Below are 4,884 nucleotides of genomic sequence, written 5' to 3'. Positions count from 1 at the left end.
ATCACAGAAAACGGACTGAAATGCCACACTGTGCACATTGACTTGTACTTCTGGACTTCATTTGCCATCTATGGCGAGTGGCTCACAGTGTGTTTAAAATGACTGCAACAGGCAGTGCTCTTACGAAGATTTCCTGATCCTGTCTCTGTCTGTGAATATTGATATAATGGATGGTGGTGCCAACCAGAGCTGATTGCTTCCTGCTCTTCAGTGCTGCTGTCTCGGTGGAAGCTGAAGCTGCGGACTGCCTTAATTACTCATGCCAGTCTAGAAGCTGAGGACAATAAGAGCTAAGTATAGTGGAGCCTTTTGCTATAGTCAGCTTTTAACTGAACTTCTTTCCTTTAAATGCACAGCTTGGATGTAAGCTAGTAAAGGTAAGCTTTCAGGGAGAAGGCTGAGCATTTTAAATATACCCTGAGATACTTGCACAGTCCAGAGACTGAATTAATCATTAGGGAAAAAGCTTCTGAAATTGAGCCACTCTGCAACTGTAAACCAGTATGCAGACAGGGCACGAAAGCCTGAGCCTCTCTTCCTATGCTGTGTCTAGTTTAGGAACTGCTCCTAGTGAGGTTTTATCCAAGTGAAAAACCTGGAGATTCCTGACTATAGACAGGGATCAGACAAAACTAGTAGCCTAGGCTAGTAATAGAATAAAAGATAGTCCTTGATTTACATGTTTCCTGAGGTTCCAAAGTGCTCTGTAAAATGTTTAAATCATATTTCTCTCATAGATGCGGAGAGTATCAAATAGGCCAGTGATTTGATCCGTGATACAGAGAAAATCAGAGGCGATGGGGGAAAACATTCTTTTTCATTCTTACACTTACAAATTCTAGGTTTCAGGCCTTAAACTGAAAATGCATACATTTGGGGTTTATTCCTCTTCATATTAAGAGAATGAGATCCATGAGTCAGAAAGGTTCAAGGTTTCCCTTGCCTTTCAAAATTTGTATGTCCCAGAGAAGGGATTTTAATTGTGTTCACTTGTTCTCTTCCCACTATGACTGAACACCTTGATGGTAAAACAGACAGTGAAATTAACAATACTACAGTACTTTTTTCTTTCAGAAAATAATACAGGCTTTGCTTAAAGTATTTATTTTTATCATATAATTGAAGAAACACATTTGTAGCTGAAGATTTATATCACAACATTTCCGAGAAACAGTCTGCTGAAACTTGTTTTTAATAAGTAAGCACAAAGACACCCCAATGAAGGCTTTCTCTGGTATCAAGAGTTTCTTGCATTTACATTAGTGGGTCAGCAAGAAAGGACAGTGGAACCTTTTATTAGCAGCTGACTTCTCTCAAGTATCATTTTACATTTTTGGTTCCATCACTATTCAACTGAAAGGAGATACTGTAGGTAAAGAAAAAAAAAAAAAAAAAAAGTTGAATAGCAGAGACAAGGCAGCTGCCAGACATCAGCTTCCAATGTGTTCTACAAAAATACCTGTATCCTCAGTGATATTATCAAGAACATAATGCAGCATGTTTACTTATGAAGCAGGAAGTAGGCAGTGTTTTTGGTATCCTCTGATAAGAGCTTTTTATAAGCAAAGTCTATGATACAGAGTTCAGTATTTTTATAAAGCTGTTTTAGATTAAGAGGCTGCACATCAAATAAGAAACAAAAGTAAATATTTCTATGCTTATATTTCAGCTGCTGAAATCATTATGACAGTGCTATTCTCTAAGGAAGTCCATATTTTTCCTACAGTCACTTTGTGATGTAGCAGAAGACTTCAAAAGTGAATTTGATACCATTATTATTTCTGTCAGGAACTCTCCCTGTGTTGGACAGCCTGATGCTCATGCTTCATCTTTAGCAACGCTGTTCTCCAAAAAGTTGCAGAATGTCTTAATTTCTCACAAGTTTTGGGTTAAATGGGTTAATTAACCCATGACTGAGGTATTGTGAGAACTACATAAAGAATGCATCGCCTGTTACCACGTCTATCAAGTATGTCCAAGTTGTCATGGGTGAGCTCTTCCTTGCTTTCTAGCTCTCATTCTTTTCAGCTCTGGGTGGACGTAAGTGCAGGTATTTTTGTTGTTCAGGTAACACAGGAGAAAGTTGTTGGCCATTAGTATTTGATGAATTACAAATCACATACAGACTTACAGGGCTACACACTCCCTATTGAATGCTATAAAATGAATATGGCTGATACCTTTTTAATGAGAAAGTAGTAGAATAATAATAGAAAGGATTTGTTGTTAAAGCTGTTTTTTCTTTGCGATACAATGTAAATTAGCTGTTTGAAGAGCAGATGACAGGCAGGCTTAATTCATCCCCCATGTAACTTTACTAGACTGAGTTGATTTGCATTGGATAAATTTTGTTAATTCTTTTGGGGAGAGAAAAAAAATAAAGAGCAATAGTTGAGAATTACATAGCTGGGAAAGTGTCCAGTTATCTTATATATGGAACTTTATGCCTGGTTTACAGGCTCAAAGGCTATATTTTAATGTTGGGGAGTCAAAGAGAAATATAAAGTAGAATTTAAAGTTATTGTCATGTATTGCAAATATTAATGACTTTTTTTTTCAAGTTGTGCAAACATAAAGAGGAAGCCCTTCCCTTCCTTCAATACTCTAGAACTTTTTGCTGAGAAACTTGAGGTTAAGAGTGATCTGTGTTCTCCCAGATGAGTGTGAGTTTTCTGTATTCTTTTTTTCTGTGCTGAGTCCAAGGGGTAGTGAAACCAACTCAGAAGCTGCTAAGCCCCTTGCTAGGAAGAGTCAATAAGAAGAATAGCTGAGAACTGTGCTGAGATCTTCAACTAAACATGCTGCATAACAGAGGTGGAGAGGACTCAGTAACAGAGGACTGGAACAATCTGAATTAGAGTTATTTCAAAGACTTCCGTAGGATATTTAAAATGAGTCATTCAAAGTTATTAGAAAACAAGAAGAGATGCATTGTGATAATTAAAATCTCCTTCATCAGAAAACTTTGGTTTTTTTTTTGCAAGTGTTATAATTCAAACTTAGATACTAGCCTACAGTGTGAGATTTAAAAGCCTTTCTAGCAAATTGCACACAGCATGAATTTTACTTTTGCCAGGTCCCACACAAATAACACACTGACTTCAGGAAGGGTGCTTTTCCCAGATGGGTGTATGGCATCTTGGCAGGAGCTGGATTTCCTTCTCGCCCTGCAGTGAATTCACTATGGCATATGCACTTCCTTAATCCTGCTGGTGCCACAACTGTTCCCAAAATCTCAGTTTCCTGATCATGAGAAACATTCAGATGATTTTTCATTTGTGCTGTGATATAAATATGGGCCTCACTTCAGTGAAGTTCCCTTGAATTTCAGGGTGGTTGTGATGTGAAAAATAGAAGGAGATCCCATCAGGGCAGAGCAGTAGAGGAATCATGGCAGGAGTACAGCTGTGTGGATACATTAGTTCAGGTAGTGCTTGGAACTTGCACTGTTTTGTTCCTGTTTGCTTATCAGCAGAAGATAAGAACTACTGTTGTAATGCAAGGCTTTTTAAATTAGAGACCACAATTTAACTGCCTACATGTGCCATACCTCAAGCTAATTAGGTGCTGTGAATTTCCATAGGGTGTAGGCAACCATAGGAACTCAGGTATGATTTTCAAAAGTGAGTTAAGGACTAAATTCACTTAAATATTTTTTACTTGTTGTCTACCATTTAATAACTAACTTAATCAGGAGAAACACGTGTACTAGTTTATGAATGCGTTATTGCCTAAGAAAATACATGTACAGAGCACCATCTAGTGCAGAATATCACTAACATAAAAGCCGTTCTGCTCATATGTCTCTTGTCCGTGTTCAGCTAATTTAATATGAACTACCATGTTGCAGAAGGTGCCAGCTCTGTGGCTTCTGTGGCAATATAATTTTGCAATTACATAACAGACTATGGATTGAAAATTACCTTGGCGCTGTTGCAAGGGCAACAAAACTGGATGCACTAAAAGTCAGGTAATCATTTGTGAAAACCGTATACTTCTAAGAGGAATCTGCTCATCTTTCTGCCACAGTGTTGGGAGATATAATCATTACAATAATTCAATCCAATCTGTTTATAAACCAGGTTGGACATTGATTCTTTCAATAGGTTTAGAGATCCAGGTGCCATTTTAGGTGCCTTAAGGAGATCATTTAGCTCCTCAGAGCCTTTGCTCAGCTTCTGCAGAACCTCAGAACTACACAGGTTCCTTGAGCCAGCTCTTCACAGGTATGCAAACCATGACTAAAGGTCAAGATTAAAGATCTGATTGTGATTAAGGAAAAGAAAGGAAGGAAGCTTAGATTCTATAGAATACAGGTAAAACAAACACACAGGTTACAGGTTGCTGAGGAAAGGCAGAACACGACAGGGTGATGGTTTGTTTTGTTTTGTTTTCAAAAGCTGTATTTTGTTTCTTCTGCAACCAAACATATTAATTCGGCCCCAGGGTTGTTTACTCAACATTTGGATATCAACATTATGTTTCTGATGCAATCTATTCAGCATTAGGCTGAGATTAAGAGGAACTGTCTTCGTCAACTGAATATGTGGTAATGACAAGCTGGATTTCATCCAGCACTAAATAAAGGTTAAGATGGCCCTCAGGTACTTGGAGAAGATGATTTTTGGATGAACACTCTATTCAACTAAAAACTAATAAAGCATCAAAGAGACACTCTCAAATTTTGCATTCTCTTTGAACAAGCACTTATAACTGACATAAAATGATAACTTTTCTCTCTCTGAGCATATATTGTGTATGGATTTTGGTTGAATGCTTGAAACCTTACCCATTTCCCAGTTCTCAGACCTGCTCTGAGGAAAGACCAAGTTGTCATGGTTACAGGGGCTGGGACCAGTTTATCCTTATGTGGGTAGAACCAAA

The sequence above is a fragment of the Merops nubicus genome, unplaced genomic scaffold, assembly GCF_000691845.1.
Source record: "Merops nubicus isolate BGI_N331 unplaced genomic scaffold, ASM69184v1 scaffold52234, whole genome shotgun sequence".
NCBI lineage: Eukaryota > Metazoa > Chordata > Aves > Coraciiformes > Meropidae > Merops > Merops nubicus.
The sequence above is the reverse complement of the archived record's forward strand: the minus strand, read 5'-3'. Positions refer to the sequence as shown.